The following is a 16,995-nucleotide window of genomic DNA, read 5'->3' on the forward strand; positions in this document are numbered from 1 at the left end:
TTCATTCCTTTCCTCGGCTAGAAGCTCCTTTCTGCTCTCTTGCTCTCTTTGGCTAAATTATTTTCAAATCCTTTTTTTCTTTCTGAGGTCATCCGAGTCTTTCTTAACATTAACGCACCACATTCCTTTCTCTTGGGTTTTCTCCCCCACCACCTCTTTCACGTCACAGTTCGGCCGGACCTCCCATCAGGATCGCCAATTCGGAAGCCCCTCAGAGGTCATCTAGGCCCCTTCCTCGTCTCCTGCAGGAACCACTGGAGAATCTCTGCCAGATGACCATCCAGCCTCTGTGAAGAAAAACTGCCCCTTCAGCCCAGTCAGGAGGTTCCTGCTGATATCCAGCCTTTGGCTTGGACCCTCTCAGTCTCCCCGCTAAACCCACCCAAAGGAGCTGAGTCTACTTAACAGAAGAACAGAGGTGGAAGGGACCTTGGAGGTCAACTAGTCCAACCGCCTGCTCATGCAGGAGACCCTAGACCATTTCAGATAAATGGCTGTCCGGTCTCTTCTTAAAAGCCTCCAGTGATGGAGCATCTTCTACAATGGCAATCATTTCCACTGGTTAATTGTTCTAACTGTGGAAATTCCTCCTTAATTCCAGGTTGCTTCTCTCCTTGATTAGTTTCCATCTGTTGCTTCTTGTCCTGCCTTCAGGGGCTTTGGAGGATAGCTTAACTCCCACTTCTTTGGGGCAGCCCCTGAGATATTGGAAGGCTGCTCTCATCTCACCCCTAGTCCTTCTTTTCATTGAACTAGACATACCCAGTTCCAGCAACTGTTCTTCATATGTTTTAGCCTCCAGTCCCCTCATCATCTTTGATGCTCTTCTCTGCACCCTTGATTGCAAGTCTGCATTAACAGAAAGGACAAACTTCCAGCCTCCACTTCTAATTGCCTGATCCATCAGGGAGGGCCCTTCCTGGGTTTCTTCCTCTGACTATTAAGCGCCTGGGCTCCTGCCTCTCTTCTCTGGTGGTTTCCTAGGCAGCCTCTCTCCTTCCCTTCCTTCAAGGCCAGGCTGTCGGGGGCCACCGAGAAGAGACTCGCTCCCTCTCTCTGCAATAGCTCTTCTGATGTTTGAAGACTCCTCTCATATCTCCCCTCGGCCTCCCCTCCTGCAGATCGTTTGTCACGAAATGAGGCTCGGCTCTGGGGAGGAAGCTTTGTGGACACAACTTTGTGTTCCAGCCTACGAAGCCAGAAGAACAGAGAACAAGAGAAAGGCAGGAGCTTTTATCAGAATTTGACCACAGAGCAAGAAATCGTATTTCTCTGATTTGCTAGCAGGATCTTGGGATTCTACAGGGAAAACGGAATAATTCTAGCTAAGGATACCTGGGTTATTGTTAAGGAAAATCACATTTTCCAGCAGCACTGAAAATAGCCTTTTCTCAAGTTAAGAAAAATCAGAATAACGGAGTAAAAGAGTGGGAAAGAGACACTGGAGGTCTTCTAGTCCAACCCCCTGCTCAAGTAGGAGACCCTAGACCAGGGCTGTCAAACTCAATTTCATTGAGGTGTTTCACCTCGGGGGGGGGGGGGGCTGGGGGGCGTGGCCAGGGGGCGTGGCCAGCTTGACGTCAGTCATGTCAGGGGTGCCTGTGGTGGCCCAAGCGCTCTGCCGGCTGGTTCTTAGCAGTTTCCAGGGCAGCCCCATGGGCCACATCTAAGCACCCTGAGGGTCACATCCGGCCCACGGGCCTTGAGTTTGGACCTTTGCCCTAGAGCCATGATGGCGAACCTATGGCACGCGTGCCTGAAGTGGCACGTGGAGCCATGTCACCTAGCACACGCAGTGCTGCCTGTTCCTCTTCTGGGTTTCTGGCACGCATGCGCGTGTGATGATCAGCTGGCCTTGGTGTGTGCCGCAGTGCTGGAAACTGGAAGAGCGGTCTCCTGTTGTCCTGCGTGAGCGTGTGCCCTGGCCAGATGATCATCGCATGTGCATGTGCGCCAGTACCCGGAAGACTAGCTGGCCAGCACGCATGCGCGTGCCAGAAACCCCAAGTTCATTTTCGGACACGTGCAGGCACCCTGGGCAGCTCCTCTTCCAGGCTGCGGGCCAGACGAGCGCGTATGCTCCCTTTTCGGCACTTGGTGCGGAAAAGGTTTGCCATCACTACCCTAGACCACTCCAGACAAATGGCTGCCTGGTCTCTTCTTGAACATCTCCCGTGATGGCGCACCCACAACTTCTGGAGGCAACTTCTGTTCCTCTGATTCATTTTCTCACCGTCAGGAGACGGCTGGAGAATCTGAAAATGCAGCTTCCACCGAACAACAGGAACCGGCTCACCCTAATGGGGTCAGCCCCCCCCCCACTTATTCCAGCAGAAGGGGCAAGCTCTGGATCCTATCAGCCAAGGACCTGTGGCTGGCGAGGTCCAGGCTGAAGGGCTTTTTCACTGTGGCTCTCACCCTTTGGAATGTCAGACCCCCCAAGGTGAGATCTAGGCTCACCTCTCAGCCTTCTAAAGGAGCCTAAAAACCTGGCTTTGCCAATTGACCCCAATGGGGCACCCCATTTTGGAGGTGGCTAGTAGACTAATAAGGCCATACCTCCACCTCATCTATGCATCGCTCCTCATTATCTCTTCTCAACAGATCTACATCTTTGCATTCAGGGTCCAAAATATAACTAGAGCCTGGTCATTCAGGAAGCGATTCTTAGGCATCTTACAGAATTATTTACAGAATTACAGAACAGCAGAGTTGGAAGGGATCTTGGAGGTCTTCTAGTCCAACCCTCAGTTCAGGCAGGAAACCCTGTACCATCTCAAACAAGTGGCTGTCCTGTCTCTTCTTGAAAACCTCCAACGATGGGAGCACCCACAACTTCTGGTGGCAAGCTGTTCCACTGATTAATGGTTCAGTCAGAAAGTTTCTCCTTAGTTCAAGGTTGCTTCTCTCCTTTGATTAGCATCCATCCGTTGCTTCTTGTTCTGCACTCAGGTGCTTTGGAGAATAGGTTGACCCCCTGTTCTCTGTGGCAGCCCCCTGTGGCAGCTATTGGAAAACCACTAGAATGTCCCCCCTAGTCCTTCTCTTCATCAAACTAGACATCCCCAGTTCCAGCAACCATTCATCATACATTTTAGCCTCCAGCCCCCTAATCATCTCTGTTGCTCTTCTCTGCACTCTTCCTAGAGTCTCAAACTCTTTTTGATATTGTGGTGACTCTATTAGGGCAGACTCTATGTGGGTAGCTGATTCATACTGTATTGGGCCATCATTCTTCTTTGTGGGTCCCCCCCCCCAGTTCTTGCTTGCAGCCAAGTGGTATTTCTTGCAGGTCTGTCCAATGCACCATTGCTGCTACCTTGTTGTGCTGTTGCTTGTAGCCAATGATCCCGTAGGCAGCAGCTAATCAGGTGGTCCACTCTGCCTTCAGCTTCTTTGCAGAGGCCACATTGGCTGCCTGTTGCCGTCTTCTCAAGTCTTGGCTTTGCATGCATTTCCTCGGAAGGCCAGTCAGGCTTGGTCCTGTGCAGCCAGAATTAGTCCTCCTGCCTCTTTCTCCAACTTCCCTGCTCTTAGCCATTGCCAGGTTTTGCTGCTTTGCTTGCTAGCTTTTTTTTTTTTTTTATGTCCATGTAATACTTTGCCTCTTTTGGTCTTTCATTCACTTGGTCTTTCTTACAGGCCAGTGTGGTCTCTCTGGGCTTCCGCAAGGCTTCATGGTGGACCAGCTCCAGGTCTCTTCTTCGGTGTCCTTCAGATATTCTGCTGCTTTTTTCCTTTTCAGCTGCTGGTGTGATGGTTACATTCCACACCCACCTGTTTTCCTTGGTAGGTACAGACTGCCAACGTCGTTGCGAGGATGAAGGGCAATGACTCATTGTCATTATTCTTCTGCTGTTTTAGTTCTGTTTCAGTCCAGTCCACGGTTCCATCTGTATGGCCGATGACTGGAATGGCCCAGGCCTTAATTGCCAGGACGGCATTTCCTCCACTGATGTTGGGTTTTAAGATCTTCTCTCCTCTTAATATTATGCATTCGCTTCTAACCTCCTTCTTGACTTCAGGGTGCTGGAGGGATGCCCAGGGGTTTGTAGTGGGCATCGTCACCCAGGCTCTTGATACAGTTTTCATGAGGCACCTGGCTGGCTTCAGTTTTCACTATTTTTCACCCTTGGATGGTGAGGGTGGCACATTTGTCCAGTCCAAATTCCGTTGCAGTATCTTGGACAGTGTTTAGCAGCTCTTCTGTATTAGGTAATATTTTCTCATACACAGGTGTTCCTCAACTTACAACAGTTCAGTGGCCGTTCAAAGTTACGACGTCACTGACTTATAACCATTTTTCACACTTACGACTATTGCAGCATCCCCATGGTCATGTGATCAAAATTAGGATGCTGGACAACTGGTTCATATTTATGACAGTTACGGGGTCCAGGGATCACCTGATCCCTTTTTTTCATCTTTTGACAAGCAAAGTTGATGGGAAAGCCAGATTCACTTAACAACCCAGTTATGTATTTAATAACTGCAGTGGTTCACTTAACAGTTGTGGCAAGAAAAGTCATAAAATGGGGCAAAATTCACTTAACAACTGTCTCACTTAGCAACAGAATTTTTGGGCTCAATTGTGGTTGCAAGTTGACAATTACCTGTCCCTCCAAATGTAAAGGAGGAGCCTAGCAGGGGTTTTTGACGTTGGATAGCTGTGGCCTTAATTGTTCGTCATTGTGGAGAGCAGAATCGGTGGGATAACGAGCAGTGGTGGTGAGAGGCAACCCCCTCCCAAGCCATGAAGGGCTTTAAAGGTGACAACAGCACCTGGAAGCTCCCGAGTGACCAATGCAGCTCAAGAAGGAGCAAGTGGTGTTACATGGACTGAATAGCCGGCACCATTTACTCTCCATGCAGCTACCGAATGTTCTTCAAGGGCAATCCCATGCACAGCACATTGCAGTAGTCCAGACAAGAGGTCAGAAGGTCACAGGTGACAGTGAGCAGGGCCTCCCAGTCCAGGAATGGACGCAACTGGTGCACAAGGTGTGCAAAGGCCCTTCTAGCCACAGCTGCCACCTGGATCCATGAATCCAGGAGGATCTCCCAGATGGCACCCTGGGTCTATGGGAGGCCCCACTCCAAGCGCAATGATGGAAGGCCCCAGCACCAGAAGGTCCAAACACTCCAAGCCGGTCAGTCTTGCTTGGGTTGAGCCAAAGCTGTTGTGCCCCATCCAGGCCCCCACAGCCTCCAGATGCTGAGACAGGATGTCTATGGCATCAGTTAGGAAGCCATAGGGGACTGGAGATCAAAACATATGAGAAACGGTTGCAGGAATTGGGTACATCTAGTTAAATGAAAAGAAGGACTAGTGGGGACATGATAGAGCCTTCCAATATTTGAGGAGCTGCCACAGAGAAGAGGAGGTCAACCTATTCTCCAAAGCCCCTGAAGGCAGGACAAGAAGCAACGGATGGAAACTCATCAAGGAGAGAAGCAACCTGGAATTAAGGAGAAACACTTCCTGACAGTGAGAACAATTAACCAGTGGAACAGAAATTGCCTGCAGAAGTTGTGGGTGCTCCATCCCTGGAAGTTTTTAAGAAGACACTGGACAGCCATTTGTCTGGAAAGGTATAGAGTCTCCTACTTGAGCAGGGGTTGGACTAGAAGACCTCCAAGGTCCCTTCCACCTCTGTTATTCTGTTAAGCCTGGGCTGGAGATGTGAAGCTGGGCCTCATCAGCCTCCTGGTGACCCCTCACCCCTCCTCAGTGTCCTCATGTAGAGGTTAAGCAGGGGAAGAGAGCCCTCAAGCACAGCACAAAGGAGGGGTCTGGACTGGACCTCTCCCCTCCGATTCACACCCACTGAAAAGAGCCCTGGAGGAAGGAGAAGAGCAGCACAGAAGAATGGACTGCCACCCCCAACTCCCAGAGCTTCCAACCTCCCTTACTGCCCAATTCCCTTTGTGTTATTTCTACTCTGGGTTTTTCACATCTCAGAATAACGGAAGAATAACAGAACAATGGAATTGGAAAGGACCTTCTATTCTAACCCTAACCCTCTGCTCAAGTAGGAGGGTTGGTATAAGGTCTCTGTAGGATATCCTAAACCAGGGTTGTCCAACCTTGGAACTTTAAGACTTGTGAACTTCAACTCCCAGAATTCCCAAGCCAGCTATGCTTTGTTGGCTGGGGAATTCTGGGAGTTGAAGCCCACAAAAAGTTCTCAAGGTTGGATACCCTAACCTTATGTCGTTCTGGACAAATGGCTGTCCAGTCTCTTCTTGGACAACCTCTGGAGGGAAGTCTCCATTTCCTCTAGAGGTAGAGAGAGGTAGAAGACCACCCCTTTGCTTTCTCTTGGCCATTATTTTCATCTAAACCTAACAGTGAGACCACCATTTTTGTTGTCTTTTTCTTGCTGTTTTCATATTTGAAGAAGCTTTTCTTGCCAAATTTTGCCTCTTGTTATCCTAGCTTTGCTTCATTTTCAGCCTTTGCCTTCCTCGTTTACTAATGGCAGCAGATGGCAAGAAGCAGACAGGCAGCAAGGAGAAAGCAGGACTGCTTAATTCCTTGTCCCAAAGGTGCTTTTTTTCAAGAGGCAACTGGACTTTCTGTTTTTTTTTCTTTAATTTTCTTTAATTCCTTCTTTGCATCTGTTTTTACCCAAAAGGAAGAAACAGCCCAACCTATCAAAAGCAGCACCGAGGAGGATGGAACAGGTATAAGAGTCAACATATGCAAGGAATTAGTAAGAAAATATCTATCCCCTTTGGACGAGTGCAGATCACCTACTCCAAGCGGTTTGCATCTCAGGGTTCTGAAGGAGCCGGCAGACGTAATCTCACTGCCACGGAATTAATCTTCAAAGCTCCTGTAACCCAGGGGAATTGCCAGAGGACTGGAAAAGAGCTGATGTGGTAACAATCTAGAAAAAGGGGGGGAAATGGAACTGAGAAATTATAGGACAATCAGATTGACATCAATACCTGGGGAAAATCCTGGAAAAGATGAACAAATGGAGGATTTGTGAGCACTTAGAAATAAAGAAGGTGGTTACTAAAAAACAGCATAGGTTGTTAAAAACAGGTCATGTCTGACAAACATTATTTCATTCTTTGATAAAGTGACTAAATTAGGGCACCGGTGAAATGCTGTGGACATAATTGACTTGGACTTCAGTAAGGCATTCAACAAAGCAGACCACCAGCTACTTTTTGGTAAGATAGAAAAATGCAGGGTTCGCAATTGGCCGACCAACCACACTGATTGTGTAGTCTTCGATGGAACTACAGCTGTATGGAGGGAAGCACACTGTGGGGTGCCCAATGGTTCTGACTTGGACTCAACTTCTTCATAAGAAGGCCGGGAGGGCATTTTATCAGGTCCACCTGATTCGCCAGTTACGTCTCTTTCTGGATCGGGACTCGTTAAATACGGTCACTCATGCCCTCGTCACTTCCCTCCTGGACTACTGCAATGCTCTCTACATGGGGCTCCCCTTGAGGCTCCAGCTAGTCCAGAATGCGGCCGCGCGGGTGGTTTTGGGAGCAACGGGGCGCTCCCATGTGACCCCCCTCCTGCGCGAGCTGCACTGGCTCCCGGTGGTCTTCCGAGTGCACTTCAAGGTTTTGGTTACCAATTTTAGAGCACTCCATGGCCTAGGACCGGGGTATCTACGAGACCGCCTTCTGCCACCAGTAGCCTCTCACCGACCAGTTCGCTCCCATAGAGAGGGGCTTCTTAGGGTACCATCGGTCAAACAGTGTCGACTGGTGGCCCCCAGGGGGAGAGCTTCCTCTGTGGGGGCACTTGCCATCTGGAACGAGCTCCCCCCGGAGATACGGAGGATCCCGGATCTGCGCGCTTTCCGCTGTGCCTCAAAACATTCCTATTCCAGCAGGCCGGCCTGGCCTAACCTCTTTTTTAAACTGTTTTTAAATTTTTTAAATTTTAAATTTGTCTTATAAATTTGGGGTGTTTTAAATTTTGTTTTCTGGGCCAAATTATTTAATTGTATTTTAATGGTTTTTTAACATTTGTATTATATTTTATCTTTTGGCTGTTCACCGCCCTGAGTCCTTTGGGAGTAGGGCGGTATACAAATTCAATAAATAATAATAATAATAATAATAATAATAATAATAATAATAATAATAATAATAATAATAATAATAATAATAATAATAATAATAATAATAATAATAAACTATTGGATGAGAGGATAGAAGAAGAATTCATCAAATTTGCAGATGACACTAATCTGGGGGGAATTGCTAACAGTTTGGAAGATAGGCTCAAAATCCAGAAGGATGTAAACAGATTTGTTTCAACCAAACACTGGGCCCTATCCACCATAATGCAATTCAGTGGTGAGACAAGTAAGGTTTTACACTTGAGCAAGAAAAACCTACTGTACAAGTATAGAATAGGTGGTACCTGGCTCAATACCAGTAACTGTGAGAGGGATCTTGGAGTCCTACTGGACAACCACTTAAATATGAGCCAGCACTGTGCTGCAAGCTTCCAAAAAAGCTAGTCCTAGGCTGCATCAATAGAGAAATAGTAAGCATCAAGATCACATCAAATGTTAGTATTGCTTTATACTGCACTGGTAAGATCACACTGGGAATACTGCGTCCAGTTTTGGTTGCTACAATATAGAAAAGATGTTGAGACTCTGGAAAGAGTGCAGAGATAATTATGGGACTAGAGGATAAAACATAGAATGAATGAATGCTTACTGGGAATATCTAGTAGTCTAACAAAGAGAAGTACTGGAGTGACATGACAGCAGTCTTCCAATATTTGAGGGGCTGTCACAGAGAGGAAGGGCTTAAACTATGGTCACCAGAGTATCAAAATGATGTTGAGACTCTAGAAAGAGTGCAGAGAAGAGCAACAAAGATGATTAGGGGGCTAGAACAATGAAGAACATTTGGGGGAACTAGCAATGTCCAGTTTAATGAAAAGAAGGACTGGTGGGAGGGGGGGGTGATGATAGCAGCAATCCAGTATTTGAGGGGCTGCCACAAAAAAGAGTGGATCAGCCGGCTCCCCAAAGCACCAGAAGGCCCCCCCTGCATCCAAAGTTCTCAACTCTTTAATACCATCAATCAACTCCCTGTTGGCAAAGAAGAACAGAGGTGGAAGGGACCTTGAAGGTCAACTAGTCCAACCGCCTGCTCATGCAGGAGACCCTAGACCATTTCAGATAAATGGCTGTCCGGTCTCTTCTTAAAAGCCTCCAGTGATGGAGCATCTTCTACAATGGCAATCATTTCCACTGGTTAATTGTTCTAACTACGGAAATTCCTCCTTAATTCCAGGTTGCTTCTCTCCTTGATTAGTTTCCATCTGTTGCTTCTTGTCCTGCCTTCAGGGGCTTTGGAAAATAGATGGACCCCTTCTTTCTTTTGGAAGCCCCTCAAATATTGGAAGACTGCTATCATGTCTCCCCTGGTCCTTCTTTTTGTTAAACCAGACATTCCGAATTCCTGCAATCATTCTTCATATGTTTTAGCCTCCTGTCCCCTCGTCATCCTGGTTGCTCTTCTCTGCACTCTTTCCAGAGTCTCAGCCTCTTTTTTAATATCATGGAGACCAAAGTTGGATGCAGCATTCCAGGTGTGACCTTATAAAGTGGCACTAACGCTTCATGTGATCCTCATTCAGTCCCTCTGTTAAAGCAGCCTAGGACTGAGTCAGCCTTTTTGGCAGCTGCAGGACACGGCTGGCTCATACTTAAGGAATTGTCTGCTAGGACTCCAAGATCAAATCCAAGGTAGCAAATACCCACCACAGACTCTTGAAATAGGAAATGGTTACCAATGTAAGTCAATACATTTTCTGACATCTGTTTCTGACAGAATTAATATTCCAGCAGATCCCTGGGTGGTTGAATTCTCCTACCACACGAAGCTGCTTCAATACAGCTTCATCTCCTTCTTCTGGCCGTTTCCTGGCAAAGCCACTCTCCTTTTGGATCCCTTCTGACTTTATCCTAATCCTGATGCTGTGTGAGATCAGAGGGCCTCTGCAGAGAGAGGTTTCTTCCCGGCAGAAAATACCACGTCATGGTCTCTCTCGTGGTGCCACTGAGACAAGTCTACCCTTTCAGCCAATTTGCCACGGATTCATCCCGCTATCTTTCTGCCATCATTATTATGCCACACCTATCCTAGCACCTTGTGACACCCGGCCCGTCTTGTTGGTTTCCCTCACTTTGTAGGTTAAAGTGGAGACATTTAAGATGAGTTCGTCAGCTTCCTCTTCTTCATAGGCCGACACCTTCCTTAGTGGTTCCTTCCATCCAGAGTCAGGATTAAGCAGCCAGCCCACCTTCCCGAGAGCGGCTGGTCCTTTCCCTCCCACCTCATGTGTCCTGCCGCCCATCGCCTCAACTGTCTGGACATTCATCTATGGAGATTCTCCGTCGTCCAGGTCTCATGGTGGTCCCAAAGGTGTGTTTTCAAGAGTCCAGTGAGAGCTGAAGAAGCTTCTTGGGTGAGAAGTGAAATGTCTTCAAAGAAAAACCAAGGAAGTCCAGTTGCTTCTTGATAAAAAAGCACCTTTGGAAAGGTCCCAGCGTTTGTCTCCATCATCCAGGTCTCATGGTTGTCCCAAAGGTGTGTTTTCAAAAGGCAACAGGACTTTCTTGGTTTTTCCTTGAGGATGTTTCACTTCTCATCCAAGAAGCTTCTTCAGTTCTGACTCCACCACTCATTTAGAAATGAAGAAGCTTCTTGGATGAGAAGTGAAACATCTTCAAGGAAAAACAAAGTCCAAGGGCCTCTTGAAAAAGCACCTTTGGGTGTCCTGGCATTTTGCCCTCATTCCCCCACCCCCCTTTGGGTGTTCCTTTGCACTCCAGTTCGCCCCTCCCTCCAGACAAAAGGCCCCAATTCATCCTCCAATACTGCTACTAACCTGCCTGAGTCAAATGGAAAGAACTCCTCCTGCCTTGGTGCTGCAGATCCTTTGCCGTTTCAGCTTCCAGGGTAGTGCAGGTGAGAGATGTTGCTGTCACTCATTTCATCTTCTTCCGACCAACTTTCCTTGATACAGGTAGTCCTTGACTTATGACACATTATTTAATGACCGTTTGAAGGTACAATAGCCCTGGGAAAAAAAGTGATTAATGATCATTTTTTACACTTATGGCTGTTGCAGCGTCCCCAGGGTCACGTCATCAAAATTCAATCGCTTGGCGTCCTGGGATCACGTGATCCCCTTTTGCGGCCTTCTGAGAAGCAAAGCCAACAGGGAAGCCAAATTCACTTAACAATCGTGTTACTAACTCAACAACGGCCATGATTCATTTAACAACTGTGACAAGAAAGGTCATAAAATGAGGCAAAACTCACTGAACAAATGTCTCACTTAGCAACATAAATTTCCCTTCACGCTTCCTGACCTGTGACTCGTCCCTCCGGTCTCCAGTCGTAAGTGGCACCTCCACCTGGCATGTTCTGTCCATCTCCAGTTGGACCTGATGATCAAAGTCTTCAGCTTCTCTTCTTCTGCCTGAGCGACTGGAGCAAAGGCTTGGATGATGGTCCTCTTACAGGACCGTCCACTGGGTCTAATTGATACTGTGTGGTCATTGATGGCATTGCATTGATTGCAGCCAAGTCTGGGTCTTGCTATTCCAGTCTGGAAGTTGAGTCACCACAACTGCACTTTGTTTCTTGTGGATTCAAAAGGTTTCCAACCAACAAGGAAAGGAGTCCGGTTGTCATGCTCAGCCTTTAGACAAGTCTACCTGGAGAGCTGAGAATCTCCTTGCTATGACTCTTTCCTAAATAAATTCATTTTTTGGCCTCTGTGGTTCAAGAGGAGCACTTCACATGCCACCTTCCCCATGCACGTGAGCCCAGGGGTTCCAGGATTGGCACAGATTTATTACAGTTGGTATTTCTGGGCCAGGCCTGGGGCTGTGTTGACACAAGGACTCCCCGTTGGGTTGAGGGTTGGGAGCCTCACCTGAGAAGTCAATCTTTGGATGGTTGGTTCAAATTCCTCTTGGCGACCCTACAGCCAAGTTCACCAGATCATACTGGAGCAGAAACCGGGGTCCTCAGCCGGAGCTGCTTTCTTCTGGGTTCCCTCAGAGAGAATTCACACACTGTTTCTCCAGCCGTTAATGGTCCAGCTGCCTCCAAGGAGCGGCTGTTCCGTCTTCTCCTGCTGTCCCAAAGGTGCTTTTTCAGGAGGCAACTGGACTTTCTTGTTTTTTCTTTTGAAGATGTTTCGCTTCTCATCCAAAAAGCTTCTTCAGCTCTGACCAAATGGTGGGGAATGGAAGGATTTATGCTCCTTGCAGACAGCTGGTCATTTGCATCCTTTTAGAGGGTCTTTGAGGCCACTTGGAGGTTTCTCTGTGTCCTCAGGATAACCTGAGTGGTGCAAATGGTTCCTGTCGTCTGCAATTTTTCTTCTGGAAATCCCTTCCTACTCCCCCACCATTCAAAGGTTGTTCATCCCAAATTGTATAGCTAAAAGTCTGTAGAGATTCTCAGTCATCCAGGTCATGGACACCCTTTGAATGGTGGGGCAGTAGGAAGAGATTTCCAGAGGAAAAAAATGCAGACTACAGGAACCACTTGCACCACTCAGCTGCTCTGGGCAGCTCTCAATTAAAAACACATATTGCAATTAAAATCTTAAGAACATTTTAAATCAATAGCAATAGTCCTTAGACTTATCTACCGCTTCACAGTGCTTTCCAGCCCTCTCTGAGCGATTTACAGAGTCGGCCTGTTGCCCCCAACAATCTGGCTCCTCATTTCACCCACTTTGGAAGGAGGGAAGGCTGAGTCAACCTGCAATACTGCATTCCGGCCACTGCGCCTTCACGGCTCTTATAAATAAATAAAACACTAAAAACCACTAAAACAATCAAAACATTAAAATGTCTAATATCCTTGTTTATCGTATATGCTAAATAAATAATAATCAAATTAACAAAAGAATGGAGACTGTGTGTCCAGAGGGTCTGTGTGGTGGTGGCTGCCGTGGTGTGATAACAACACTGCCTGCTATTTATCTTGACTTTTTTTTTTTTTGCCATAAAACCTATGAACCCAACCCCCCCCCAGCATTTGCCTCTACAGTAGGATGGGCAGCATAACAATTTAACATTTCCCCCTTACTTTCTGTAAGGAAATGACATTGTTTCATTGTTCAATGTTTCCTCAATCCCTCAGAATAGAGCTGGAAGGGACCTTGGAGGTCTTCTAGTCCAACCCCCTGCTCAAGCAGGAGAACCGATATCATTTTCAGACAAATGGTTGTCCAATCTCTTCTTTACAACTTCCAGTGTTGGAGCAACCACCACTTCTGGAGGCAGGTTGCTCCACTGGTTGATTGCCCTCACTGTTAAGAAGTTTCTCCTTAATTCCAGGTTGCTTCTCTCCTTAGTTAGTTTCCATCGGTTGCTTCTTGTCCTGCCTTCGGGTGCTTTGGAGAATTGGTGGACCCCATCTTTCTTTGTGGCAGCCTCTCAAATACTGGAAGACACGGCTCTCGTCTCCCCCCGATCCTTCCTTTTTTTATAGACATGCCCAACTCCTCCAGTGTGTTGAAAAGGACGAGGCCCATTTAAACCGTTTCTTGAGAGGCTCTGGGCCCTTGGCTCATGGCAGGGAGCCTTTCGCACTCGCCTCTGATTCAACTACAGCCAACAGCAGCAGGAGGGGAGGGCTTTTAAGGGATTTAGGCCTCCGATCCAAATACAGCAATGAAAAAGAAAGAGAAGAGCCGAGTGTGAAGGCACATTTGCAGGGGGAAATCTAGCAGAGGAAGGCGATGGTGCTTCTACAATCCATTGTCCAAGATTAAATCCCAAGATTCCATTCGTTGAAACCCCTCCCCCCTCCCCCCCTCTGCTCCCCACTCCACCTGATATCTGCAGGGATTCAGCCCAGCCTCTTTTGTGGGTTGGCTACACTACACTTTTGGGGGGCAGATTATTCTACCTCCTTTTGGTCTAAGAGGGGGACTTTTATATTATGTTGCCAGGAAGTGCAGGAAGAGGGCCGTGGGGAGAGCAGCCCCCAGCGGCCCAGCCCCTTCATACCAGCCCAGAGGGCCTTTAAGACTCAGGGGTCTCCAAACTTGGGAACTTTAAGACTTGTGGACTTCAACTCCCAGAGTTCCCCAGCCAGCCATACTTCAGCCAAGAAGCCATGTTGGCTGAGGAATTCTGGGAGTTGAAGTCCACAAGTCTTAAAGTTCCTAAGTTTGGAGCCCCCTGCTTTAGATAATCAAGGCAGATCCACCTTTTTCCTTGGGCAAAGAAAGGGAAGGGCCCTAATGAAGACCCACTCCCCTTTAGCTGCCTGGGGGCCGGTGTGGGCCTGTGTTCCCTCTCCAGCCCAAGAACAGGGGTCCTCTGGGTCGGGCCTGTGCGTGGTGGGTATACCTGCTTCTGAGGTCTGCACAGGCTGAAGCAAAGGGAAACGGCCCCCGTCTTGGTCGAAGCCTCTTTCCTCGCCAGCCTTTCTCTTTGGGGGGCAGGAATCCAAATTCAGCCGGAGAGGAAGCCCCCTCTTGCCTGCTTCCTCCCGAGTTCTTTTGCTTGAAGGAAACGGTCCCAGGAAGAAGAAGACCCCAGCCCAGGTCAAGGACTGCAGTGTTGGGGAATGGGGCCCACCTGCTTCTCCCCAGTGTCTCTCTCTTGACCCAGCTGTTCCCAGGAAGAAAAGTCTGAACAGAGCAGCCAAGAGGCGGTTGGGGGGCACCTGGACCTGACTTGGGAGTGCTCCCCCCCTTTTCCTTGAGTTGCAGCTGCAAAACCGCTGGAAGGGACCAACTGGGGAGACGGACAGAGCGCCTAAACCGGGGTCCTTAGTGATTGGGGGGAGGCCAGAAAAGCTCCCAGATGGCAATAGCTGGTAACTCATGGAAGGGGCTGTGGGGCCGCCCCTTACCCAGCGAGCCTCTGGGAGGAGAGCCGGGCAAGTGAGAGAAAAGGCCTCTGTCCCAACGCCACCTAGACTGGGCCCTCCCTGGGAGGTGCCAACGAGGCGGAGGGGATGGGGGTGGCTCTGACTCTTTTTGCAAGAAATGCATTCTGCCCATGCTCCGGAAACTCTGTCCCGCGCCGTGACCGCGCTTAAAATCGAAGCCGCTTTCAATAATGCGGGGCGAAGGGAGCATCCGGGGGCGCGAGTGGGCAGGACGGAAGGGGGGCAGCAAAGCCGAATTTCCACCCCCGCCGCCTTTTCCTCACAGGCCCTTCTTCCCCTGCCCCCTCCCGGCAGTTCCGCCGCAGGGAAAGGCGGATTCCGGGGACTCGGAGCCAGGAGCGGGACGGGAGGGGCTGGCAGCGACGCTCCGCAGACTCCTGGCGCAGCCGCCTCCATCCGCCGTTGCCATGGCGACAGTGCGGATGCTTTTCCAGGGCAGCGAGTGAGGTCAGGGGGAGGGGGGGCAGCCTCCAACGCAAACAAGCTTTCGGGGGGGGGATGAGGCCAAGCGCGCCTTCCAGGCCCCTCTCTAAGCGGGCGCGGAGCGGACCGGCTCCCGTCCTCCCATCCTCCGCGGCTCTAGGACTTTCGTGGGAAAGTCATTTCCCTGCCTCCCCCCCCCGAGAGAAAAGCGAATTTCTTCCGCGCTTCTCAAGGGCTCCGCAGCCCGAGTGGAGCAGCCGTGCGGGTCTCGTGCCCCGCGGGGGGCTCCGGCCCAGTGCAGTCTCCCGGCGGAGTCCGAGCCCAGGAAGCTGAAATGCCATTCCAGAACCGCCCCGTTATTGGGGAAGCAGCCCCTGGCACGCAAAGCCCTTTAAGAAGAGGAGACGGGCCCTGATGGCCCGGATCCCCGCCGGGCGCCCCCCCGGTCAGCAGAATCCGGCCCAGGTCCACGCCGGGGGGCCCGCCGCTCCTCCGGGGTCCTGCGCCTTTTGGGCACCACAGCGCCGGCTCGCCATTCATTGCGGCAGAAACGGGGGGGGGGGCGGCGGGGGAGGCGCAGGAGCGCGGGCAGCGGGAAGAAAAGGCTCCCCGCGACGCCTGCCGGTCTCTCCCCCCTTCCCTCGCCCTCCTCCCGCGGTGGGTCAGGCTGGGCTCACGGGGGAGGGGGGCGCAGGCCGGGCAGCCGCGGGGCTTGGGAGGAGAGCCTGGCAGGCTGTTCAGGAGTCCTCCTGGCCCTTGACGCCTGCAGAAGCCCGACAGGTAGGATTGGCCCGCCAAAGGCCACAAGGGCGGAAGGTGCCTCCGAGGCCAACTAGTCCGACCCGCCGAAGTCCCTAAACCCGAGAAGTCCTGCGGGAAGCCCGGAGAGCCTCCCCCCATCCCTGTTTCTGCCTGCGCTGGATGGAAGGATTGGTTTGACCCCGCGGGGGGGGCGGAGAAGGGAGGGCTCGGCTGTCGGTTCCGGTGCGTTTGCGTAACTGCCGAACGCGGTTCAGGCTTTCTCCGACTGAATATAATTAGCGATGAAGCGCTGTGGGTTGTTGTGGGGAACAAGGCAGCTGGGGAGCGGGGCGAACTGGCGCCTCAGACCCATTTTCTTCCTCCAGCATTCCGCAAAACGAGCGGTAGGCTCGCGGTTCACAGGCCCGAGCAAAGCTCCTGCGATCGGCCCCTCTCGCCCCCAAAGGCGCGCTGGGCCTGTCCCGCCCCGATCCGTAGCGGTATGGCCTGAGGCGCGGGACGGCAGCCGCTGGGACCCCCAGGGCCATCTAGTCCGACCCGCGGCTCGGAGGGGGGGAGCAGTGGCGAGCCTAGAGGGACTGCGTGGCTCCAGGAAGACCGCTCCCCTCCTGCCTCCCGGACAGGCTGTCCAGCCCCTGAAACCAGCTCCGCTGCACCTGCCCTGCCTCCCGCCCTTCCTCCCCCCAACTGCGCAGGAGGCGCTCGGGCCCCCCTTTCCCTCCGCAGGTTGCCTGGTGCCGCCTGCCCGGAGCGCTCCCCTCTCTCGCTTGCTTTTCTCTGCGGAATAATGGACCCTCCAGCCGCCCACACTGCGCGCCTGCCGAAGGACTTCACATCCCCGCAGGAAGAGAGGCCGCCGCACTGCAGTGCAGG

The 16,995-nt window shown here is 50.6% G+C and overlaps 1 protein-coding gene across 7 annotated transcripts in view; it reads left to right on the top strand.

Annotated features, from left to right (window-relative positions):
* LOC117669789 (uncharacterized) overlaps positions 1-10,457 on the top strand; it is a 29,796-nt gene extending 19,339 nt beyond the window's left edge. For 2 of the 7 annotated variants that reach the window (XR_015733416.1, XR_015733415.1), the window contains exon 5: positions 6,639-8,043. The gene's annotated coding sequence lies outside the window, so the exon portion shown is untranslated. Of the gene's footprint in view, positions 1-6,638; positions 8,044-10,196 lie in introns of those variants that run through there. The other 5 variants (XR_009623190.2, XR_015733411.1, XR_015733413.1 and 2 more) reach the window with 5 other exon arrangements.
* Positions 10,458-16,995: the final 6,538 nt, after the last annotated feature.

Source organism: Pantherophis guttatus, chromosome 1, assembly GCF_059756535.1.
Source record: "Pantherophis guttatus breed Tessera chromosome 1, ASM5975653v1, whole genome shotgun sequence".
NCBI classification, from domain to species: Eukaryota; Metazoa; Chordata; class Lepidosauria; order Squamata; family Colubridae; genus Pantherophis; species Pantherophis guttatus.